Here is a 25,366-nt window from a genome sequence, read left to right as displayed (position 1 = left end):
GAAAGCTCGGCAAAATTCTCAGGAGCGTCGCGCCAGGTGCAGCCAATAGGAGGAGAATAAGACTGCCGCAGCCAATGGGTGGAAGCCCAGAAAAGTTCAGAGGAGCGTCGCGCGGGCTAGTGTCCATGGGAGGACAAGGAAAAGAAGGCAAGCTGCAGCGAATGGGTGGAAACTGGGCAAAGTTCTGAGGAGAGTCGCTTGAGCTGGAGCCTATGGGAGGAGAAGCCAAGCTGTAACCAATAGAAGAAAGCTCGGCAAAATTCTCAGGAGCGTCAAACGAGTTTCAGCCAATAGGAGGAGAATAAGACGGCTGCAGCCAATGGTTGGAAGCCAAGAAAAGTTCGGAGGAGCGTCGCGCGGGCTAGTGTCCATAGGAGGACAAGGAAAAGAAGGCAAGCTGCAGCGAATGGGTGGAAACTGGGCAACGTTCTGAGAGTCGCTTGAGCTGGAGCCTATGGGAGGAGAAGCCAACCTGTAACCAATAGGAGAAAGCTCGGCAAAATTCTCAGGAGAGTCGCGCGAGGTGCAGCCAATAGGAGGAGAATAAGACGGCTGCCGCCAATGGGTGGAAGCCCAGAAAAGTTCGGAGGAGCGTCGCGCGGGCTAGAGTCCATGGGAGGCCAAGGAAGAGAAGGCAAGCTGCAGCGAATGGGTGGAAACTGGGCAAAGTTCTGGGGAGAGCCGCTTGAGCTGGAGCCTATGGGAGGAGAAGCCAAGCTGTAACCAAGAGAAGAAAGCTTGGCAAAATTCTCAGGAGCGTCGCGCGAGGTGCAGCCAATAGGAGGAGAATAGGACGGCTGCAGCCAATGGGTGGAAGCCCAGAAAAGTTCGGAGGAGCGTCGCGTGGGCTAGTGTCCATGGGAGGACAAGGAAAAGAAGGCAAGCTGCAGCGAATGGGTGGAAACTGGGCAAATTTCTGAGAGTCGCTTGAGCTGGAGCCTATGGGAGGAGAAGCCAAGCTGTAACTAATAGGAGAAAGCTCGGCAAAATTCTCAGGAGAGTCGCGCGAGGCGCAGCCAATAGGAGGAGAATAAGACTGCCGCAGCCAATGGGTGGAAGGCCAGAAAAGTTCAGAGGAGCGTCGCGCGGGCTAGTGTCAATGGGAGGACAAGGAAAAAAAGGCAAGCTGCAGCGAATGTGTGGAAACTGGGCAAAGTTCTCAGGAGAGTCGCTTGAGCTGGAGCCTATGGGAGGAGAAGCCAAGCTGTAACCAATAGAAGAAAGCTCGGCAAAATTCTCAGGAGCGTCAAACGAGGTGCAGCCATTAGGAGGAGAATAAGACGGCTGCAGCCAATGGTTGGAAGCCAAGAAAAGTTTGGAGGAGCGTCGCGCGGGCTAGTGTCCATGGGAGGACAAGGAAAAGAAGGCAAGCTGCAGCGAATGGGTGGAAACTGGGCAAAGTTCTGGGGAGAGTCGCTTGAGCTGGAGCCTATGGGAGGAGAAGGCAAGCTGTAACCAACAGAAGAAAGCTCGGCAAAATTCTCAGTAGCGTCGCGCGAGGTGCAGCCAATCGGAGGAGAATAAGACGGCTGCAGCCAATGGGTGGAAGCCCAGAAAGTTTCGGAGGAGCGTCGCGCGGGCTAGTGTCCATGGGAGGACAAAAAAAAGAAGGCAAGCTGCAGCGAATGGGTGGAAGCAGGGCAAAGTTGTGAGAGTCGCTTGAGCTAGAGCTTATGGGAGGAGAAGCCAAGCTGTAACCAATAGGAGAAAGCTCTGCAAAATTCTCAGGAGCGTCGCGCTAGGTGCGGCCAATAGGAGGAGAAGACGGCTGCAGCCAATGAGTGGAAGCCCAGAAAAGTTCGGAGGAGCGTCGCGCGGGCTAGTGTCCATGGGAGGACAAGGAAAAGAAGGCAAGTTGCAGCGAATGGGTGGAAACTGGGCAAAGTTCTGAGAATCGCTTGCGCTCGAGCCTATGGGAGGGGAAGCCAAGCTGTAACCAATAGGAGAAAGCTCGGCAAAATTCTCAGGAGCGTCGCGCCAGGTGCAGCCAATTGCAGGAGAATAAGACTGCCGCAGCCAATGGGTGGAAGCCCAGAAAAGTTCAGAGGAGCGTCGCGCGGGCTAGTGTCCATGGGAGGACAAGGAAAAGAAGGCAAGCTCTAGCGAATGGGTGGAAACTGGGCAAAGTTCTCATGAGAGTCTTTTGAGCTGGAGCCTATGGGAGGAGGAGCCAAGCTGTAACCAATAGAAGAAAGCTCGGCAAAATTCTCAGGAGCGTCAAACGAGTTTCAGCCAATAGGAGGAGAATAAGACGGCTGCCGCCAATGGGTGGAAGCCCAGAAAAGTTCGGAGGAGCGTCGCGCGGGCTAGAGTCCATGGGAGGCCAAGGAAGAGAAGGCAAGCTGCAGCGAATGGGTGGAAACTGGGCAAAGTTCTGGGGAGAGCCGCTTGAGCTGGAGCCTATGGGAGGAGAAGCCAAGCTGTAACCAAGAGAAGAAAGCTCGGCAAAATTCTCAGGAGCGTCGCGCGAGGTGCAGCCAATAGGAGGAGAATAAGACGGCTGCCGCCAATGGGTGAAAGCCCAGAAAAGTTCGGAGGAGCGTCGCGCGGGCTAGTGTCCATGGGAGGACAAGGAAAAGAAGGCAAGCTCTAGCGAATGGGTGGAAACTGGGCAAAGTTCTCATGAGAGTCGCTTGAGCTGGAGCCTATGGGAGGAGAAGCCAAGCTGTCCCCAATAGGAGAAAGCTCGGCAAAATTCTCAGGAGAGTCGCGCGAGGTGCAGCCAATAGGAGGAGAATAAGACGGCTGCCGCCAATGGGTGAAAGCCCAGAAAAGTTCGGAGGAGCGTCGCGCGGGCTAGAGTCCATGGGAGGACAAGGAAAAGAAGGCAAGCTGCAGCGAATGGGTGGAAACTGGGCAAAGTTCTGAGGAGAGTCGCTTGAGCTGGAGCCTATGGGAGGAGAAGCCAAGCTGTAACCAATAGAAGAAAGCTCGGCAAAATTCTCAGGAGCGTCAAACGAGTTTCAGCCAATAGGAGGAGAATAAGACGGCTGCAGCCAATGGTTGGAAGCCCAGAAAAGTTCGGAGGAGCGTCGCGCGGGCTAGAGTCCATGGGAGGCCAAGGAAGAGAAGGCAAGCTGCAGCGAATGGGTGGAAACTGGGCAAAGTTCTGGGGAGAGCCGCTTGAGCTGGAGCCTATGGGAGGAGAAGCCAAGCTGTAACCAAGAGAAGAAAGCTTGGCAAAATTCTCAGGAGCGTCGCGCGAGGTGCAGCCAATAGGAGGAGAATAAGACGGCTGCCGCCAATGGGTGAAAGCCCAGAAAAGTTCGGAGGAGCGTCGCGCGGGCTAGTGTCCATAGGAGGACAAGGAAAAGAAGGCAAGCTGCAGCGAATGGGTGGAAACTGGGCAACGTTCTGAGAGTCGCTTGAGCTGGAGCCTATGGGAGGAGAAGCCAACCTGTAACCAATAGGAGAAAGCTCGGCAAAATTCTCAGGAGAGTCGCGCGAGGTGCAGCCAATAGGAGGAGAATAAGACGGCTGCCGCCAATGGGTGGAAGCCCAGAAAAGTTCGGAGGAGCGTCGCGCGGGCTAGAGTCCATGGGAGGCCAAGGAAGAGAAGGCAAGCTGCAGCGAATGGGTGGAAACTGGGCAAAGTTCTGGGGAGAGCCGCTTGAGCTGGAGCCTATGGGAGGAGAAGCCAAGCTGTAACCAAGAGAAGAAAGCTTGGCAAAATTCTCAGGAGCGTCGCGCGAGGTGCAGCCAATAGGAGGAGAATAGGACGGCTGCAGCCAATGGGTGGAAGCCCAGAAAAGTTCGGAGGAGCGTCGCGTGGGCTAGTGTCCATGGGAGGACAAGGAAAAGAAGGCAAGCTGCAGCGAATGGGTGGAAACTGGGCAAATTTCTGAGAGTCGCTTGAGCTGGAGCCTATGGGAGGAGAAGCCAAGCTGTAACTAATAGGAGAAAGCTCGGCAAAATTCTCAGGAGAGTCGCGCGAGGCGCAGCCAATAGGAGGAGAATAAGACTGCCGCAGCCAATGGGTGGAAGGCCAGAAAAGTTCAGAGGAGCGTCGCGCGGGCTAGTGTCCATGGGAGGACAAGGAAAAGAAGGCAAGCTGCAGCGAATGGGTGGAAACTGGGCAAAGTTCTGGGGAGAGTCGCTTGAGCTGGAGCCTATGGGAGGAGAAGGCAAGCTGTAACCAACAGAAGAAAGCTCGGCAAAATTCTCAGTAGCGTCGCGCGAGGTGCAGCCAATCGGAGGAGAATAAGACGGCTGCAGCCAATGGGTGGAAGCCCAGAAAGTTTCGGAGGAGCGTCGCGCGGGCTAGTGTCCATGGGAGGACAAAAAAAAGAAGGCAAGCTGCAGCGAATGGGTGGAAGCAGGGCAAAGTTGTGAGAGTCGCTTGAGCTAGAGCTTATGGGAGGAGAAGCCAAGCTGTAACCAATAGGAGAAAGCTCTGCAAAATTCTCAGGAGCGTCGCGCTAGGTGCGGCCAATAGGAGGAGAAGACGGCTGCAGCCAATGAGTGGAAGCCCAGAAAAGTTCGGAGGAGCGTCGCGCGGGCTAGTGTCCATGGGAGGACAAGGAAAAGAAGGCAAGTTGCAGCGAATGGGTGGAAACTGGGCAAAGTTCTGAGAATCGCTTGCGCTCGAGCCTATGGGAGGGGAAGCCAAGCTGTAACCAATAGGAGAAAGCTCGGCAAAATTCTCAGGAGCGTCGCGCCAGGTGCAGCCAATTGGAGGAGAATAAGACTGCCGCAGCCAATGGGTGGAAGCCCAGAAAAGTTCAGAGGAGCGTCGCGCGGGCTAGTGTCCATGGGAGGACAAAGAAAAGAAGGCAAGCTCTAGCGAATGGGTGGAAACTGGGCAAAGTTCTCATGAGAGTCTTTTGAGCTGGAGCCTATGGGAGGAGGAGCCAAGCTGTAACCAATAGAAGAAAGCTCGGCAAAATTCTCAGGAGCGTCAAACGAGTTTCAGCCAATAGGAGGAGAATAAGACGGCTGCAGCCAATGGTTGGAAGCCAAGAAAAGTTCGGAGGAGCGTCGCGCGGGCTAGTGTCCATGGGAGGACAAGGAAAAGAAGGCAAGCTGCAGCGAATGGGTGAAAACTGGGCAACGTTCTGAGAGTCGCTTGAGCTGGAGCCTATGGGAGGAGAAGCCAACCTGTAACCAATAGGAGAAAGCTCGGCAAAATTCTCAGGAGAGTCGCGCGAGGTGCAGCCAATAGGAGGAAAATAAGACGGCTGCCGCCAATGGGTGGAAGCCCAGAAAAGTTCGGAGGAGCGTCGCGCGGGCTAGAGTCCATGGGAGGCAAAGGAAGAGAAGGCAAGCTGCAGCGAATGGGTGGAAACTGGGCAAAGTTCTGGGGAGAGCCGCTTGAGCTGGAGCCTATGGGAGGAGAAGCCAAGCTGTAACCAAGAGAAGAAAGCTCGTCAAAATTCTCAGGAGCGTCGCGCGAGGTGCAGCCAACAGGAGGAGAATAAGACGGCTGCAGCCAATGGGTGGAAGCCCAGAAAAGTTCGGAGGAGCGTCGCGTGGGCTAGTGTCCATGGGAGGACAAGGAAAAGAAGGCAAGCTGCAGCGAATGGGTGGAAACTGGGTAAAGTTCTGAGAGTCGCTTGAGCTGGAGCCTATGGGAGGGCAAGCCAAGCTGTAACCAATAGGAGAAAGCTCGGCAAAATTCTCAGGAGCGTCGCGCCAGGTGCAGCCAATAGGAGGAGAATAAGACTGCCGCAGCCAATGGGTGGAAGCCCAGAAAAGTTCAGAGGAGCGTCGCGCGGGCTAGTGTCCATGGGAGGACAAGGAAAAGAAGGCAAGCTCTAGCGAATGGGTGGAAACTGGGCAAAGTTCTCATGAGAGTCGCTTGAGCTGGAGCCTATGGGAGGAGAAGCCAAGCTGTAACCAATAGAAGAAAGCTCGGCAATATTCTCAGGAGCGTCAAACGAGATGCAGCCAATAGGAGGAGAATAAGACGGCAGCAGCCAATGGTTGGAAGCCAAGAAAAGTTCGGAGGAGCGTCGCGCGGGCTAGTGTCCATGAGAGGACAAGGAAAAGAAGGCAAGCTGCAGCGAATTGGTGGAAACTGGGCAAAGTTCTGAGAGTCGCTTGAGCTGGAGCCTATGGGAGGAGAAGCCAAGCTGTAACCAATAGGAGAAAGCTCGGCAAAATTCTCAGGAGAGTCGCGCGAGGTGCAGCCAATAGGAGGAGAATAAGACGGCTGCCGCCAATGGGTGAAAGCCCAGAAAAGTTCGGAGGAGCGTCGCGCGGGCTAGTGTCCATGGGAGGACAAGGAAAAGAAGGCAAGCTCTAGCGAATGGGTGGAAACTGGGCAAAGTTCTCATGAGAGTCGCTTGAGCTGGAGCCTATGGGAGGAGAAGCCAAGCTGTCCCCAATAGGAGAAAGCTCGGCAAAATTCTCAGGAGAGTCGCGCGAGGTGCAGCCAATAGGAGGAGAATAAGACGGCTGCCGCCAATGGGTGAAAGCCCAGAAAAGTTCGGAGGAGCGTCGCGCGGGCTAGAGTCCATGGGAGGACAAGGAAAAGAAGGCAAGCTGCAGCGAATGGGTGGAAACTGGGCAAAGTTCTGAGGAGAGTCGCTTGAGCTGGAGCCTATGGGAGGAGAAGCCAAGCTGTAACCAATAGAAGAAAGCTCGGCAAAATTCTCAGGAGCGTCAAACGAGTTTCAGCCAATAGGAGGAGAATAAGACGGCTGCAGCCAATGGTTGGAAGCCAAGAAAAGTTCGGAGGAGCGTCGCGCGGGCTAGTGTCCATAGGAGGACAAGGAAAAGAAGGCAAGCTGCAGCGAATGGGTGGAAACTGGGCAACGTTCTGAGAGTCGCTTGAGCTGGAGCCTATGGGAGGAGAAGCCAACCTGTAACCAATAGGAGAAAGCTCGGCAAAATTCTCAGGAGAGTCGCGCGAGGTGCAGCCAATAGGAGGAGAATAAGACGGCTGCCGCCAATGGATGGAAGCCCAGAAAAGTTCGGAGGAGCGTCGCGCGGGCTAGAGTCCATGGGAGGCCAAGGAAGAGAAGGCAAGCTGCAGCGAATGGGTGGAAACTGGGCAAAGTTCTGGGGAGAGCCGCTTGAGCTGGAGCCTATGGGAGGAGAAGCCAAGCTGTAACCAAGAGAAGAAAGCTTGGCAAAATTCTCAGGAGCGTCGCGCGAGGTGCAGCCAATAGGAGGAGAATAAGACGGCTGCAGCCAATGGGTGGAAGCCCAGAAAAGTTCGGAGGAGCGTCGCGTGGGCTAGTGTCCATGGGAGGACAAGGAAAAGAAGGCAAGCTGCAGCGAATGGGTGGAAACTGGGTAAAGTTCTGAGAGTCGCTTGAGCTGGAGCCTATGGGAGGGGAAGCCAAGCTGTAACCAATAGGAGAAAGCTCGGCAAAATTCTCAGGAGCGTCGCGCCAGGTGCAGCCAATAGGAGGAGAATAAGACTGCCGCAGCCAATGGGTGGAAGCCCAGAAAAGTTCAGAGGAGCGTCGCGCGGGCTAGTGTCCATGGGAGGACAAGGAAAAGAAGGCAAGCTCTAGCGAATGGGTGGAAACTGGGCAAAGTTCTCATGAGAGTCGCTTGAGCTGGAGCCTATGGGAGGAGAAGCCAAGCTGTAACCAATAGAAGAAAGCTCGGCAATATTCTCAGGAGCGTCAAACGAGATGCAGCCAATAGGAGGAGAATAAGACGGCAGCAGCCAATGGTTGGAAGCCAAGAAAAGTTCGGAGGAGCGTCGTGCGGGCTAGTGTCCATGAGAGGACAAGGAAAAGAAGGCAAGCTGCAGCGAATGGGTGGAAACTGGGCAACGTTCTGAGAGTCGCTTGAGCTGGAGCCTATGGGAGGAGAAGCCAACCTGTAACCAATAGGAGAAAGCTCAACAAAATTCTCAGGAGAGTCGCGCGAGGTGCAGCCAATAGGAGGAGAATAAGACGGCTGCCGCCAATGGGTGGAAGCCCAGAAAAGTTCGGAGGAGCGTCGCGCGGGGTAGAGTCCATGGGAGGACAAAGAAAAGAAGGCAAGCTGCAGCGAATGGGTGGAAGCAGGGCAAAGTTGTGAGAGTCGCTTGAGCTAGAGCTTATGGGAGGAGAAGCCAAGCTGTAACCAATAGGAGAAAGCTCTGCAAAATTCTCAGGAGCGTCGCGCTAGGTGCAGCCAATTGAAGGAGAATAAGACGGCTGCCGCCAATGGGTGAAAGCCCAGAAAAGTTCGGAGGAGCGTCGCGCGGGCTAGAGTCCATGGGAGGACAAGGAAAAGAAGGCAAGCTGCAGCGAATGGGTGGAAACTGGGCAAAGTTCTGAGGAGAGTCGCTTGAGCTGGAGCCTATGGGAGGAGAAGCCAAGCTGTAACCAATAGAAGAAAGCTCGGCAAAATTCTCAGGAGCGTCAAACGAGTTTCAGCCAATAGGAGGAGAATAAGACGGCTGCAGCCAATGGTTGGAAACCAAGAAAAGTTCGGAGGAGCGTCGCGCGGGCTAGTGTCCATGGGAGGACAAGGAAAAGAAGGCAAGCTGCAGCGAATGGGTGGAAACTGGGCAACGTTCTGAGAGTCGCTTGAGCTGGAGTCTATGGGAGGAGAAGCCAACCTGTAACCAATAGGAGAAAGCTCGGCAAAATTCTCAGGAGAGTCGCGCGAGGTGCAGCCAATAGGAGGAGAATAAGACGGCTGCCGCCAATGGGTGGAAGCCCAGAAAAGTTCGGAGGAGCGTCGCGCGGGCTAGAGTCCATGGGAGGCCAAGGAAGAGAAGGCAAGCTGCAGCGAATGGGTGGAAACTGGGCAAAGTTCTGGGGAGAGCCGCTTGAGCTGGAGCCTATGGGAGGAGAAGCCAAGCTGTAACCAAGAGAAGAAAGCTTGGCAAAATTCTCAGGAGCGTCGCGCGAGGTGCAGCCAATAGGAGGAGAATAAGACGGCTGCAGCCAATGGGTGGAAGCCCAGAAAAGTTCGGAGGAGCGTCGCGTGGGCTAGTGTCCATGGGAGGACAAGAAAAAGAAGGCAAGCTGCAGCGAATGGGTGGAAACTGGGTAAAGTTCTGAGAGTCGCTTGAGCTGGAGCCTATGGGAGGGGAAGCCAAGCTGTAACCAATAGGAGAAAGCTCGGCAAAATTCTCAGGAGCGTCGCGCCAGGTGCAGCCAATAGGAGGAGAATAAGACTGCCGCAGCCAATGGGTGAAAGCCCAGAAAAGTTCGGAGGAGCGTCGCGCGGGCTAGTGTCCATGGGAGGACAAGGAAAAGAAGGCAAGCTCTAGCGAATGGGTGGAAACTGGGCAAAGTTCTCATGAGAGTCGCTTGAGCTGGAGCCTATGGGAGGAGAAGCCAACCTGTAACCAATAGAAGAAAGCTCGGCAATATTCTCAGGAGCGTCAAACGAGATGCAGCCAATAGGAGGAGAATAAGACGGCAGCAGCCAATGGTTGGAAGCCAAGAAAAGTTCGGAGGAGCGTCGCGCGGGCTAGTGTCCATGAGAGGACAAGGAAAAGAAGGAAAGCTGCAGCGAATTGGTGGAAACTGGGCAAAGTTCTGAGAGTCGCTAGAGCTGGAGCCTATGGGAGGAGAAGCCAAGCTGTAACCAATAGGAGAAAGCTCGGCAAAATTCTCAGGAGAGTCGCGCGAGGTGCAGCCAATAGGAGGAGAATAAGACGGCTGCCGCCAATGGGTGAAAGCCCAGAAAAGTTCGGAGGAGCGTCGCGCGGGCTAGTGTCCATGGGAGGACAAGGAAAAGAAGGCAAGCTCTAGCGAATGGGTGGAAACTGGGCAAAGTTCTCATGAGAGTCGCTTGAGCTGGAGCCTATGGGAGGAGAAGCCAAGCTGTAACCAATAGGAGAAAGCTCGGCAAAATTCTCAGGAGAGTCGCGCGAGGTGCAGCCAATAGGAGGAGAATAAGACGGCTGCCGCCAATGGGTGAAAGCCCAGAAAAGTTCGGAGGAGCGTCGCGCGGGCTAGAGTCCATGGGAGGACAAGGAAAAGAAGGCAAGCTGCAGCGAATGGGTGGAAACTGGGCAAAGTTCTGAGGAGAGTCGCTTGAGCTGGAGCCTATGGGAGGAGAAGCCAAGCTGTAACCTAATAGAAGAAAGCTCGGCAAAATTCTCAGGAGCGTCAAACGAGTTTCAGCCAATAGGAGGAGAATAAGACGGCTGCAGCCAATGGTTGGAAGCCAAGAAAAGTTCGGAGGAGCGTCGCGCGGCTAGTGTCCATGGGAGGACAAGGAAAAGAAGGCAAGCTGCAGCGAATGGGTGGAAACTGGGCAACGTTCTGAGAGTCGCTTGAGCTGGAGCCTATGGGAGGAGAAGCCAACCTGTAACCAATAGGAGAAAGCTCGGCAAAATTCTCAGGAGAGTCGCGCGAGGTGCAGCCAATAGCAGGAGAATAAGACGGCTGCCGCCAATGGGTGGAAGCCCAGAAAAGTTCGGAGGAGCGTCGCGCGGGCTAGAGTCCATGGGAGGCCAAGGAAGAGAAGGCAAGCTGCAGCGAATGGGTGGAAACTGGGCAAAGTTCTGGGGAGAGCCGCTTGAGCTGGAGCCTATGGGAGAAGCCAAGCTGTAACCAAGAGAAGAAAGCTCGGCAAAATTCTCAGGAGCGTCGCGCGAGGTGCAGCCAATAGGAGGAGAATAAGACGGCTGCAGCCAATGGGTGGAAGCCCAGAAAAGTTCGGAGGAGCGTCGCGTGGGCTAGTGTCCATGGGAGGACAAGGAAAAGAAGGCAAGCTGCAGCGAATGGGTGGAAACTGGGTAAAGTTCTGAGAGTCGCTTGAGCTGGAGCCTATGGGAGGGGAAGCCAAGCTGTAACCAATAGAAGAAAGCTCGGCAAAATTCTCAGGAGCGTCGCGCCAGGTGCAGCCAATAGGAGGAGAATAAGACTGCCGCAGCCAATGGGTGGAAGCCCAGAAAAGTTCAGAGCGTCGCGCGGGCTAGTGTCCATGGGAGGACAAGGAAAAGAAGGCAAGCTCTAGCGAATGGGTGGAAACTGGGCAAAGTTCTCATGAGAGTCGCTTGAGCTGGAGCCTATGGGAGGAGAAGGCAAGCTGTAACCAATAGAAGAAAGCTCGGCAATATTCTCAGGAGCGTCAAACGAGATGCAGCCAATAAGAGGAGAATAAGACGGCTGCCGCCAATGGGTGGAAGCCCAGAAAAGTTCGGAGGAGCGTCGCGCGGGCTAGAGTCCATGGGAGGCCAAAGAAGAGAAGGCAAGCTGCAGCGAATGGGTGGAAACTGGGCAAAGTTCTGGGGAGAGCCGCTTGAGCTGGAGCCTATGGGAGGAGAAGCCAAGCTGTAACCAAGAGAAGAAAGCTCGCCAAAATTCTGAGGAGCGTCGCGCGAGGTGCAGCCAATAGGAGGAGAATAAGACGGCTGCCGCCAATGGGTGGAAGCCCGGAAAAGATGGGAGGAGCGTCGCGTGGGCTAGTGTCCATGGGAGGACAAGGAAAAGAAGGCAAGCTGCAGCGAATGGGTGGAAACTGGGTAAAGTTCTGAGAGTCGCTTGAGCTGGAGCCTATAGGAGGAGAAGCCAAGCTGTAACCAATGGAAGAAAGCTCGGCAAAATTATCAGGAGCGTCGCGCAAGGTGCAGCCAATAGGAGGAGAATAAGACGGCTGCCGCCAATGGGTGGAAGCCCAGAAAAGTTCGGAGGAGCGTCGCGCGGGATAGAGTCCATGGGAGGACAAGGAAAAGAAGGCAAGCTGCAGCAAATGGGTGGAAACTGGGCAAGGTTCTGAGGAGAGTCGCTTGAGCTGGAGCCTATGGGAGGAGAAGCCAAGCTGTAACCAATAGGAGAAAGCTCGACAAAATTCTCAGGAGCGTCGTGCGAGGTGCAGCTAATAGGAGGAGAATAAGACGGCTGCCGCCAATGGGTGGAAGCCCAGAAAAGGTCGGCGGAGCGTCGCGCGGGCTAGAGTCCATGGGAGGACAAGGAAAAGAAGGCCAGTTGCAGCGAATGGGTGGAAACGGCAAAGTTCTGAGAATCTCTTGAGCTCGAGCCTATGGGAGGGGAAGCCAAGCTGTAACCAATAGGAGAAAGCTCGGCAAAATTCTCAGGAGCGTCGAGCCAGGTGCAGCCAATAGGAGGAGAATAAGACGGCTGCAGCCAATGGGTGGAAGCCCAGAAAAGTTCAGAGGAGCGTCGCGCGGGCTAGTGTCCATGGGAGGACAAGGAAAAGGCAAGCTCTAGCGAATGGGTGGAAACTGGGCAAAGTTCTGAGGAGAGTCGCTTGAGCTGGAGCCTATGGGAGGAGAAGCCAAGCTGTAACCAATAGAAGAAAGCTCGGCAATATTCTCAGGAGCGTCAAACGAGGTGCAGCCAATAGGAGGAGAATAAGACGGCAGCAGCCAATGGTTGGAAGCCAAGAAAAGTTCGGAGGAGCGTCGCGCGGGCTAGTGTCCATGAGAGGACAAGGAAAAGAAGGCAAGCTGCAGCGAATGGGTGGAAACTGGGCAACGTTCTGAGAGTCGCTTGAGCTGGAGCCTATGGGAGGAGAAGCCAACCTGTAACCAATAGGAGAAAGCTCGGCAAAATTCTCAGGAGAGTCGCGCGAGGTGCAGCCAATAGGCGGAGAATAAGACGGCTGCCGCCAATGGGTGGAAGCCCAGAAAAGTTCGGAGGAGCGTCGCGCGGGGTAGAGTCCATGGGAGGACAAAGAAAAGAAGGCAAGCTGCAGCGAATGGGTGGAAGCAGGGCAAAGTTGTGAGAGTCGCTTGAGCTAGAGCTTATGGGAGGAGAAGCCAAGCTGTAACCAATAGGAGAAAGCTCTGCAAAATTCTCAGGAGCGTCGCGCTAGGTGCGGCCAATAGGAGGAGAAGACGGCTGCAGCCAATGAGTGGAAGCCCAGAAAAGTTCGGAGGAGCGTCGCGCGGGCTAGTGTCCATGGGAGGACAAGTAAAAGAAGGCAAGTTGCAGCGAATGGGTGGAAACTGGGCAAAGTTCTGAGAATCGCTTGAGCTCGAGCCTATGGGAGGGGAAGCCAAGCTGTAACCAATAGGAGAAAGCTCGGCAAAATTCTCAGGAGCGTCGCGCCAGGTGCAGCCAATAGGAGGAGAATAAGACTGCCGCAGCCAATGGGTGGAAGCCCAGAAAAGTTCAGAGGAGCGTCGCGCGGGCTAGTGTCCATGGGAGGACAAGGAAAAGAAGGCAAGCTGCAGCGAATGGGTGGAAACTGGGCAACGTTCTGAGAGTCGCTTGAGCTGGAGCCTATGGGAGGAGAAGCCAACCTGTAACCAATAGGAGAAAGCTCGGCAAAATTCTCAGGAGAGTCGCGCGAGGTGCAGCCAATAGGAGGAGAATAAGACGGCTGCCGCCAATGGGTGGAAGCCCAGAAAAGTTCGGAGGAGCGTCGCGCGGGCTAGAGTCCATGGGAGGCCAAGGAAGAGAAGGCAAGCTGCAGCGAATGGGTGGAAACTGGGCAAAGTTCTGGGGAGAGCCGCTTGAGCTGGAGCCTATGGGAGAAGCCAAGCTGTAACCAAGAGAAGAAAGCTCGGCAAAATTCTCAGGAGCGTCGCGCGAGGTGCAGCCAATAGGAGGAGAATAAGACGGCTGCAGCCAATGGGTGGAAGCCCAGAAAAGTTCGGAGGAGCGTCGCGTGGGCTAGTGTCCATGGGAGGACAAGGAAAAGAAGGCAAGCTGCAGCGAATGGGTGGAAACTGGGTAAAGTTCTGAGAGTCGCTTGAGCTGGAGCCTATGGGAGGGGAAGCCAAGCTGTAACCAATAGAAGAAAGCTCGGCAAAATTCTCAGGAGCGTCGCGCCAGGTGCAGCCAATAGGAGGAGAATAAGACTGCCGCAGCCAATGGGTGGAAGCCCAGAAAAGTTCAGAGCGTCGCGCGGGCTAGTGTCCATGGGAGGACAAGGAAAAGAAGGCAAGCTCTAGCGAATGGGTGGAAACTGGGCAAAGTTCTCATGAGAGTCGCTTGAGCTGGAGCCTATGGGAGGAGAAGCCAAGCTGTAACCAATAGAAGAAAGCTCGGCAATATTCTCAGGAGCGTCAAACGAGATGCAGCCAATAAGAGGAGAATAAGACGGCTGCCGCCAATGGGTGGAAGCCCAGAAAAGTTCGGAGGAGCGTCGCGCGGGCTAGAGTCCATGGGAGGCCAAGGAAGAGAAGGCAAGCTGCAGCGAATGGGTGGAAACTGGGCAAAGTTCTGGGGAGAGCCGCTTGAGCTGGAGCCTATGGGAGGAGAAGCCAAGCTGTAACCAAGAGAAGAAAGCTCGCCAAAATTCTGAGGAGCGTCGCGCGAGGTGCAGCCAATAGGAGGAGAATAAGACGGCTGCCGCCAATGGGTGGAAGCCCGGAAAAGATGGGAGGAGCGTCGCGTGGGCTAGTGTCCATGGGAGGACAAGGAAAAGAAGGCAAGCTGCAGCGAATGGGTGGAAACTGGGTAAAGTTCTGAGAGTCGCTTGAGCTGGAGCCTATAGGAGGAGAAGCCAAGCTGTAACCAATGGAAGAAAGCTCGGCAAAATTATCAGGAGCGTCGCGCAAGGTGCAGCCAATAGGAGGAGAATAAGACGGCTGCCGCCAATGGGTGGAAGCCCAGAAAAGTTCGGAGGAGCGTCGCGCGGGATAGAGTCCATGGGAGGACAAGGAAAAGAAGGCAAGCTGCAGCAAATGGGTGGAAACTGGGCAAGGTTCTGAGGAGAGTCGCTTGAGCTGGAGCCTATGGGAGGAGAAGCCAAGCTGTAACCAATAGGAGAAAGCTCGACAAAATTCTCAGGAGCGTCGTGCGAGGTGCAGCTAATAGGAGGAGAATAAGACGGCTGCCGCCAATGGGTGGAAGCCCAGAAAAGTTCGGAGGAGCGTCGCGTGGGCTAGTGTCCATGGGAGGACAAGAAAAAGAAGGCAAGCTGCAGCGAATGGGTGGAAACTGGGTAAAGTTCTGAGAGTCGCTTGAGCTGGAGCCTATGGGAGGGGAAGCCAAGCTGTAACCAATAGGAGAAAGCTCGGCAAAATTCTCAGGAGCGTCGCGCCAGGTGCAGCCAATAGGAGGAGAATAAGACTGCCGCAGCCAATGGGTGAAAGCCCAGAAAAGTTCGGAGGAGCGTCGCGCGGGCTAGTGTCCATGGGAGGACAAGGAAAAGAAGGCAAGCTCTAGCGAATGGGTGGAAACTGGGCAAAGTTCTCATGAGAGTCGCTTGAGCTGGAGCCTATGGGAGGAGAAGCCAACCTGTAACCAATAGAAGAAAGCTCGGCAATATTCTCAGGAGCGTCAAACGAGATGCAGCCAATAGGAGGAGAATAAGACGGCAGCAGCCAATGGTTGGAAGCCAAGAAAAGTTCGGAGGAGCGTCGCGCGGGCTAGTGTCCATGAGAGGACAAGGAAAAGAAGGCAAGCTGCAGCGAATTGGTGGAAACTGGGCAAAGTTCTGAGAGTCGCTAGAGCTGGAGCCTATGGGAGGAGAAGCCAAGCTGTAACCAATAGGAGAAAGCTCGGCAAAATTCTCAGGAGAGTCGCGCGAGGTGCAGCCAATAGGAGGAGAATAAGACGGCTGCCGCCAATGGGTGAAAGCCCAGAAAAGTTCGGAGGAGCGTCGCGCGGGCTAGTGTCCATGGGAGGACAAGGAAAAGAAGGCAAGCTCTAGCGAATGGGTGGAAACTGGGCAAAGTTCTCATGAGAGTCGCTTGAGCTGGAGCCTATGGGAGGAGAAGCCAAGCTGTAACCAATAGGAGAAAGCTCGGCAAAATTCTCAGGAGAGTCGCGCGAGGTGCAGCCAATAGGAGGAGAATAAGACGGCTGCCGCCAATGGGTGAAAGCCCAGAAAAGTTCGGAGGAGCGTCGCGCGGGCTAGAGTCCATGGGAGGACAAGGAAAAGAAGGCAAGCTGCAGCGAATGGGTGGAAACTGGGCAAAGTTCTGAGGAGAGTCGCTTGAGCTGGAGCCTATGGGAGGAGAAGCCAAGCTGTAACCTAATAGAAGAAAGCTCGGCAAAATTCTCAGGAGCGTCAAACGAGTTTCAGCCAATAGGAGGAGAATAAGACGGCTGCAGCCAATGGTTGGAAGCCAAGAAAAGTTCGGAGGAGCGTCGCGCGGCTAGTGTCCATGGGAGGACAAGGAAAAGAAGGCAAGCTGCAGCGAATGGGTGGAAACTGGGCAACGTTCTGAGAGTCGCTTGAGCTGGAGCCTATGGGAGGAGAAGCCAACCTGTAACCAATAGGAGAAAGCTCGGCAAAATTCTCAGGAGAGTCGCGCGAGGTGCAGCCAATAGCAGGAGAATAAGACGGCTGCCGCCAATGGGTGTAAGCCCAGAAAAGTTCGGAGGAGCGTCGCGCGGGCTAGAGTCCATGGGAGGCCAAGGAAGAGAAGGCAAGCTGCAGCGAATGGGTGGAAACTGGGCAAAGTTCTGGTGAGAGCCGCTTGAGCTGGAGCCTATGGGAGAAGCCAAGCTGTAACCAAGAGAAGAAAGCTCGGCAAAATTCTCAGGAGCGTCGCGCGAGGTGCAGCCAATAGGAGGAGAATAAGACGGCTGCAGCCAATGGGTGGAAGCCCAGAAAAGTTCGGAGGAGCGTCGCGTGGGCTAGTGTCCATGGGAGGACAAGGAAAAGAAGGCAAGCTGCAGCGAATGGGTGGAAACTGGGTAAAGTTCTGAGAGTCGCTTGAGCTGGAGCCTATGGGAGGGGAAGCCAAGCTGTAACCAATAGAAGAAAGCTCGGCAAAATTCTCAGGAGCGTCGCGCCAGGTGCAGCCAATAGGAGGAGAATAAGACTGCCGCAGCCAATGGGTGGAAGCCCAGAAAAGTTCAGAGCGTCGCGCGGGCTAGTGTCCATGGGAGGACAAGGAAAAGAAGGCAAGCTCTAGCGAATGGGTGGAAACTGGGCAAAGTTCTCATGAGAGTCGCTTGAGCTGGAGCCTATGGGAGGAGAAGCCAAGCTGTAACCAATAGAAGAAAGCTCGGCAATATTCTCAGGAGCGTCAAACGAGATGCAGCCAATAAGAGGAGAATAAGACGGCTGCCGCCAATGGGTGGAAGCCCAGAAAAGTTCGGAGGAGCGTCGCGCGGGCTAGAGTCCATGGGAGGCCAAAGAAGAGAAGGCAAGCTGCAGCGAATGGGTGGAAACTGGGCAAAGTTCTGGGGAGAGCCGCTTGAGCTGGAGCCTATGGGAGGAGAAGCCAAGCTGTAACCAAGAGAAGAAAGCTCGCCAAAATTCTGAGGAGCGTCGCGCGAGGTGCAGCCAATAGGAGGAGAATAAGACGGCTGCCGCCAATGGGTGGAAGCCCGGAAAAGATGGGAGGAGCGTCGCGTGGGCTAGTGTCCATGGGAGGACAAGGAAAAGAAGGCAAGCTGCAGCGAATGGGTGGAAACTGGGTAAAGTTCTGAGAGTCGCTTGAGCTGGAGCCTATAGGAGGAGAAGCCAAGCTGTAACCAATGGAAGAAAGCTCGGCAAAATTATCAGGAGCGTCGCGCAAGGTGCAGCCAATAGGAGGAGAATAAGACGGCTGCCGCCAATGGGTGGAAGCCCAGAAAAGTTCGGAGGAGCGTCGCGCGGGATAGAGTCCATGGGAGGACAAGGAAAAGAAGGCAAGCTGCAGCAAATGGGTGGAAACTGGGCAAGGTTCTGAGGAGAGTCGCTTGAGCTGGAGCCTATGGGAGGAGAAGCCAAGCTGTAACCAATAGGAGAAAGCTCGACAAAATTCTCAGGAGCGTCGTGCGAGGTGCAGCTAATAGGAGGAGAATAAGACGGCTGCCGCCAATGGGTGGAAGCCCAGAAAAGGTCGGCGGAGCGTCGCGCGGGCTAGAGTCCATGGGAGGACAAGGAAAAGAAGGCCAGTTGCAGCGAATGGGTGGAAACGGCAAAGTTCTGAGAATCTCTTGAGCTCGAGCCTATGGGAGGGGAAGCCAAGCTGTAACCAATAGGAGAAAGCTCGGCAAAATTCTCAGGAGCGTCGAGCCAGGTGCAGCCAATAGGAGGAGAATAAGACGGCTGCAGCCAATGGGTGGAAGCCCAGAAAAGTTCAGAGGAGCGTCGCGCGGGCTAGTGTCCATGGGAGGACAAGGAAAAGGCAAGCTCTAGCGAATGGGTGGAAACTGGGCAAAGTTCTGAGGAGAGTCGCTTGAGCTGGAGCCTATGGGAGGAGAAGCCAAGCTGTAACCAATAGAAGAAAGCTCGGCAATATTCTCAGGAGCGTCAAACGAGGTGCAGCCAATAGGAGGAGAATAAGACGGCAGCAGCCAATGGTTGGAAGCCAAGAAAAGTTCGGAGGAGCGTCGCGCGGGCTAGTGTCCATGAGAGGACAAGGAAAAGAAGGCAAGCTGCAGCGAATGGGTGGAAACTGGGCAACGTTCTGAGAGTCGCTTGAGCTGGAGCCTATGGGAGGAGAAGCCAACCTGTAACCAATAGGAGAAAGCTCGGCAAAATTCTCAGGAGAGTCGCGCGAGGTGCAGCCAATAGGCGGAGAATAAGACGGCTGCCGCCAATGGGTGGAAGCCCAGAAAAGTTCGGAGGAGCGTCGCGCGGGGTAGAGTCCATGGGAGGACAAAGAAAAGAAGGCAAGCTGCAGCGAATGGGTGGAAGCAGGGCAAAGTTGTGAGAGTCGCTTGAGCTAGAGCTTATGGGAGGAGAAGCCAAGCTGTAACCAATAGGAGAAAGCTCTGCAAAATTCTCAGGAGCGTCGCGCTAGGTGCGGCCAATAGGAGGAGAAGACGGCTGCAGCCAATGAGTGGAAGCCCAGAAAAGTTCGGAGGAGCGTCGCGCGGGCTAGTGTCCATGGGAGGACAAGGAAAAGAAGGCAAGTTGCAGCGAATGGGTGGAAACTGGGCAAAGTTCTGAGAATCGCTTGAGCTCGAGCCTATGGGAGGGGAAGCCAAGCTGTAACCAATAGGAGAAAGCTCGGCAAAATTCTCAGGAGCGTCGCGCCAGGTGCAGCCAATAGGAGGAGAATAAGACTGCCGCAGCCAATGGGTGGAAGCCCAGAAAAGTTCAGAGGAGCGTCGCGCGGGCTAGTGTCCATGGGAGGACAAGGAAAAGAAGGCAAGCTGCAGCGAATGGGTGGAAACTGGGCAACGTTCTGAGAGTCGCTTGAGCTGGAGCCTATGGGAGGAGAAGCCAACCTGTAACCAATAGGAGAAAGCTCGGCAAAATTCTCAGGAGAGTCGCGCGAGGTGCAGCCAATAGGAGGAGAATAAGACGGCTGCCGCCAATGGGTGGAAGCCCAGAAAAGTTCGGAGGAGCGTCGCGCGGGCTAGAGTCCATGGGAGGCCAAGGAAGAGAAGGCAAGCTGCAGCGAATGGGTGGAAACTGGGCAAAGTTCTGGGGAGAGCCGCTTGAGCTGGAGCCTATGGGAGAAGCCAAGCTGTAACCAAGAGAAGAAAGCTCGGCAAAATTCTCAGGAGCGTCGCGCGAGGTGCAGCCAATAGGAGGAGAATAAGACGGCTGCAGCCAATGGGTGGAAGCCCAGAAAAGTTCGGAGGAGCGTCGCGTGGGCTAGTGTCCATAGGAGGACAAGGAAAAGAAGGCAAGCTGCAGCGAATGGGTGGAAACTGGGTAAAGTTCTGAGAGTCGCTTGAGCTGGAGCCTATGGGAGGGGAAGCCAAGCTGTAACCAATAGAAGAAAGCTCGGCAAAATTCTCAGGAGCGTCGCGCCAGGTGCAGCCAATAGGAGGAGAATAAGACTGCCGCAGCCAATGGGTGGAAGCCCAGAAAAGTTCAGAGCGTCGCGCGGGCTAGTGTCCATGGGAGGACAAGGAAAAGAAGGCAAGCTCTAGCGAATGGGTGGAAACTGGGCAAAGTTCTCATGAGAGTCGCTTGAGCTGGAGCCTATGGGAGGAGAAGCCAAGCTGTAACCAATAGAAGAAAGCTCGGCAATATTCTCAGGAGCGTCAAACGAGATGCAGCCAATAAGAGGAGAATAAGACGGCTGCCGCCAATGGGTGGAAGCCCAGAAAAGTTCGGAGGAGCGTCGCGCGGGCTAGAGTCCATGGGAGGCCAAGGAAGAGAAGGCAAGCTGCAGCGAATGGGTGGAAACTGGGCAAAGTTCTGGGGAGAGCCGCTTGAGCTGGAGCCTATGGGAGGAGAAGCCAAGCTGTAACCAAGAGAAGAAAGCTCGCCAAAATTCTGAGGAGCGTCGCGCGAGGTGCAGCCAATAGGAGGAGAATAAGACGGCTGCCGCCAATGGGTGGAAGCCCGGAAAAGATGGGAGGAGCGTCGCGTGGGCTAGTGTCCATGGGAGGACAAGGAAAAGAAGGCAAGCTGCAGCGAATGGGTGGAAACTGGGTAAAGTTCTGAGAGTCGCTTGAGCTGGAGCCTATAGGAGGAGAAGCCAAGCTGTAACCAATGGAAGAAAGCTCGGCAAAATTATCAGGAGCGTCGCGCAAGGTGCAGCCAATAGGAGGAGAATAAGACGGCTGCCGCCAATGGGTGGAAGCCCAGAAAAGTTCGGAGGAGCGTCGCGCGGGATAGAGTCCATGGGAGGACAAGGAAAAGAAGGCAAGCTGCAGCAAATGGGTGGAAACTGGGCAAGGTTCTGAGGAGAGTCGCTTGAGCTGGAGCCTATGGGAGGAGAAGCCAAGCTGTAACCAATAGAAGAAAGCTCGGCAATATTCTCAGGAGCGTCAAACGAGGTGCAGCCAATAGGAGGAGAATAAGACGGCAGCAGCCAATGGTTGGAAGCCAAGAAAAGTTCGGAGGAGCGTCGCGCGGGCTAGTGTCCATGAGAGGACAAGGTAAAGAAGGCAAGCTGCAGCGAATGGGTGGAAACTGGGCAACGTTCTGAGAGTCGCTTGAGCTGGAGCCTATGGGAGGAGAAGCCAACCTGTAACCAATAGGAGAAAGCTCGGCAAAATTCTCAGGAGAGTCGCGCGAGGTGCAGCCAATAGGCGGAGAATAAGACGGCTGCCGCCAATGGGTGGAAGCCCAGAAAAGTTCGGAGGAGCGTCGCGCGGGGTAGAGTCCATGGGAGGACAAAGAAAAGAAGGCAAGCTGCAGCGAATGGGTGGAAGCAGGGCAAAGTTGTGAGAGTCGCTTGAGCTAGAGCTTATGGGAGGAGAAGCCAAGCTGTAACCAATAGGAGAAAGCTCTGCAAAATTCTCAGGAGCGTCGCGCTAGGTGCGGCCAATAGGAGGAGAAGACGGCTGCAGCCAATGAGTGGAAGCCCAGAAAAGTTCGGAGGAGCGTCGCGCGGGCTAGTGTCCATGGGAGGACAAGGAAAAGAAGGCAAGTTGCAGCGAATGGGTGGAAACTGGGCAAAGTTCTGAGAATCGCTTGAGCTCGAGCCTATGGGAGGGGAAGCCAAGCTGTAACCAATAGGAGAAAGCTCGGCAAAATTCTCAGGAGCGTCGCGCCAGGTGCAGCCAATAGGAGGAGAATAAGACTGCCGCAGCCAATGGGTGGAAGCCCAGAAAAGTTCAGAGGAGCGTCGCGCGGGCTAGTGTCCATGGGAGGACAAGGAAAAGAAGGCAAGCTGCAGCGAATGGGTGGAAACTGGGCAACGTTCTGAGAGTCGCTTGAGCTGGAGCCTATGGGAGGAGAAGCCAACCTGTAACCAATAGGAGAAAGCTCGGCAAAATTCTCAGGAGAGTCGCGCGAGGTGCAGCCAATAGGAGGAGAATAAGACGGCTGCCGCCAATGGGTGGAAGCCCAGAAAAGTTCGGAGGAGCGTCGCGCGGGCTAGAGTCCATGGGAGGCCAAGGAAGAGAAGGCAAGCTGCAGCGAATGGGTGGAAACTGGGCAAAGTTCTGGGGAGAGCCGCTTGAGCTGGAGCCTATGGGAGGAGAAGCCAAGCTGTAACCAAGAGAAGAAAGCTTGGCAAAATTCTCAGGAGCGTCGCGCGAGGTGCAGCCAATAGGAGGAGAATAAGACGGCTGCAGCCAATGGGTGGAAGCCCAGAAAAGTTCGGAGGAGCGTCGCGTGGGCTAGTGTCCATGGGAGGACAAGAAAAAGAAGGCAAGCTGCAGCGAATGGGTGGAAACTGGGTAAAGTTCTGAGAGTCGCTTGAGCTGGAGCCTATGGGAGGGGAAGCCAAGCTGTAACCAATAGGAGAAAGCTCGGCAAAATTCTCAGGAGCGTCGCGCCAGGTGCAGCCAATAGGAGGAGAATAAGACTGCCGCAGCCAATGGGTGAAAGCCCAGAAAAGTTCGGAGGAGCGTCGCGCGGGCTAGTGTCCATGGGAGGACAAGGAAAAGAAGGCAAGCTCTAGCGAATGGGTGGAAACTGGGCAAAGTTCTCATGAGAGTCGCTTGAGCTGGAGCCTATGGGAGGAGAAGCCAACCTGTAACCAATAGAAGAAAGCTCGGCAATATTCTCAGGAGCGTCAAACGAGATGCAGCCAATAGGAGGAGAATAAGACGGCAGCAGCCAATGGTTGGAAGCCAAGAAAAGTTCGGAGGAGCGTCGCGCGGGCTAGTGTCCATGAGAGGACAAGGAAAAGAAGGCAAGCTGCAGCGAATTGGTGGAAACTGGGCAAAGTTCTGAGAGTCGCTAGAGCTGGAGCCTATGAGAGGAGAAGCCAAGCTGTAACCAATAGGAGAAAGCTCGGCAAAATTCTCAGGAGAGTCGCGCGAGGTGCAGCCAATAGGAGGAGAATAAGACGGCTGCCGCCAATGGGTGAAAGCCCAGAAAAGTTCGGAGGAGCGTCGCGCGGGCTAGTGTCCATGGGAGGACAAGGAAAAGAAGGCAAGCTCTAGAGAATGGGTGGAAACTGGGCAAAGTTCTCATGAGAGTCGCTTGAGCTGGAGCCTATGGGAGGAGAAGCCAAGCTGTAACCAATAGGAGAAAGCTCGGCAAAATTCTCAGGAGAGTCGCGCGAGGTGCAGCCAATAGGAGGAGAATAAGACGGCTGCCGCCAATGGGTGAAAGCCCAGAAAAGTTCGGAGGAGCGTCGCGCGGGCTAGAGTCCATGGGAGGACAAGGAAAAGAAGGCAAGCTGCAGCGAATGGGTGGAAACTGGGCAAAGTTCTGAGGAGAGTCGCTTGAGCTGGAGCCTATGGGAGGAGAAGCCAAGCTGTAACCTAATAGAAGAAAGCTCGGCAAAATTCTCAGGAGCGTCAAACGAGTTTCAGCCAATAGGAGGAGAATAAGACGGCTGCAGCCAATGGTTGGAAGCCAAGAAAAGTTCGGAGGAGCGTCGCGCGGGCTAGTGTCCATGAGAGGACAAGGAAAAGAAGGCAAGCTGCAGCGAATGGGTGGAAACTGGGCAACGTTCTGAGAGTCGCTTGAGCTGGAGCCTATGGGAGGAGAAGCCAACCTGTAACCAATAGGAGAAAGCTCGGCAAAATTCTCAGGAGAGTCGCGCGAGGTGCAGCCAATAGGCGGAGAATAAGACGGCTGCCGCCAATGGGTGGAAGCCCAGAAAAGTTCGGAGGAGCGTCGCGCGGGGTAGAGTCCATGGGAGGACAAAGAAAAGAAGGCAAGCTGCAGCGAATGGGTGGAAGCAGGGCAAAGTTGTGAGAGTCGCTTGAGCTAGAGCTTATGGGAGGAGAAGCCAAGCTGTAACCAATAGGAGAAAGCTCTGCAAAATTCTCAGGAGCGTCGCGCTAGGTGCGGCCAATAGGAGGAGAAGACGGCTGCAGCCAATGAGTGGAAGCCCAGAAAAGTTCGGAGGAGCGTCGCGCGGGCTAGTGTCCATGGGAGGACAAGGAAAAGAAGGCAAGTTGCAGCGAATGGGTGGAAACTGGGCAAAGTTCTGAGAATCGCTTGAGCTCGAGCCTATGGGAGGGGAAGCCAAGCTGTAACCAATAGGAGAAAGCTCGGCAAAATTCTCAGGAGCGTCGCGCCAGGTGCAGCCAATAGGAGGAGAATAAGACTGCCGCAGCCAATGGGTGGAAGCCCAGAAAAGTTCAGAGGAGCGTCGCGCGGGCTAGTGTCCATGGGAGGACAAGGAAAAGAAGGCAAGCTGCAGCGAATGGGTGGAAACTGGGCAACGTTCTGAGAGTCGCTTGAGCTGGAGCCTATGGGAGGAGAAGCCAACCTGTAACCAATAGGAGAAAGCTCGGCAAAATTCTCAGGAGAGTCGCGCGAGGTGCAGCCAATAGGAGGAGAATAAGACGGCTGCCGCCAATGGGTGGAAGCCCAGAAAAGTTCGGAGGAGCGTCGCGCGGGCTAGAGTCCATGGGAGGCCAAGGAAGAGAAGGCAAGCTGCAGCGAATGGGTGGAAACTGGGCAAAGTTCTGGGGAGAGCCGCTTGAGCTGGAGCCTATGGGAGAAGCCAAGCTGTAACCAAGAGAAGAAAGCTCGGCAAAATTCTCAGGAGCGTCGCGCGAGGTGCAGCCAATAGGAGGAGAATAAGACGGCTGCAGCCAATGGGTGGAAGCCCAGAAAAGTTCGGAGGAGCGTCGCGTGGGCTAGTGTCCATGGGAGGACAAGGAAAAGAAGGCAAGCTGCAGCGAATGGGTGGAAACTGGGTAAAGTTCTGAGAGTCGCTTGAGCTGGAGCCTATGGGAGGGGAAGCCAAGCTGTAACCAATAGAAGAAAGCTCGGCAAAATTCTCAGGAGCGTCGCGCCAGGTGCAGCCAATAGGAGGAGAATAAGACTGCCGCAGCCAATGGGTGGAAGCCCAGAAAAGTTCAGAGCGTCGCGCGGGCTAGTGTCCATGGGAGGACAAGGAAAAGAAGGCAAGCTCTAGCGAATGGGTGGAAACTGGGCAAAGTTCTCATGAGAGTCGCTTGAGCTGGAGCCTATGGGAGGAGAAGCCAAGCTGTAACCAATAGAAGAAAGCTCGGCAATATTCTCAGGAGCGTCAAACGAGATGCAGCCAATAAGAGGAGAATAAGACGGCTGCCGCCAATGGGTGGAAGCCCAGAAAAGTTCGGAGGAGCGTCGCGCGGGCTAGAGTCCATGGGAGGCCAAGGAAGAGAAGGCAAGCTGCAGCGAATGGGTGGAAACTGGGCAAAGTTCTGGGGAGAGCCGCTTGAGCTGGAGCCTATGGGAGGAGAAGCCAAGCTGTAACCAAGAGAAGAAAGCTCGCCAAAATTCTGAGGAGCGTCGCGCGAGGTGCAGCCAATAGGAGGAGAATAAGACGGCTGCCGCCAATGGGTGGAAGCCCGGAAAAGATGGGAGGAGCGTCGCGTGGGCTAGTGTCCATGGGAGGACAAGGAAAAGAAGGCAAGCTGCAGCGAATGGGTGGAAACTGGGTAAAGTTCTGAGAGTCGCTTGAGCTGGAGTCTATAGGAGGAGAAGCCAAGCTGTAACCAATGGAAGAAAGCTCGGCAAAATTATCAGGAGCGTCGCGCAAGGTGCAGCCAATAGGAGGAGAATAAGACGGCTGCCGCCAATGGGTGGAAGCCCAGAAAAGTTCGGAGGAGCGTCGCGCGGGATAGAGTCCATGGGAGGACAAGGAAAAGAAGGCAAGCTGCAGCAAATGGGTGGAAACTGGGCAAGGTTCTGAGGAGAGTCGCTTGAGCTGGAGCCTATGGGAGGAGAAGCCAAGCTGTAACCAATAGGAGAAAGCTCGACAAAATTCTCAGGAGCGTCGTGCGAGGTGCAGCTAATAGGAGGAGAATAAGACGGCTGCCGCCAATGGGTGGAAGCCCAGAAAAGGTCG

Source organism: Amblyomma americanum, chromosome 5 (assembly GCF_052857255.1).
Source record: "Amblyomma americanum isolate KBUSLIRL-KWMA chromosome 5, ASM5285725v1, whole genome shotgun sequence".
NCBI classification, from domain to species: domain Eukaryota; kingdom Metazoa; phylum Arthropoda; class Arachnida; order Ixodida; family Ixodidae; genus Amblyomma; species Amblyomma americanum.
Note: the sequence above shows the minus strand (reverse complement) of the source record.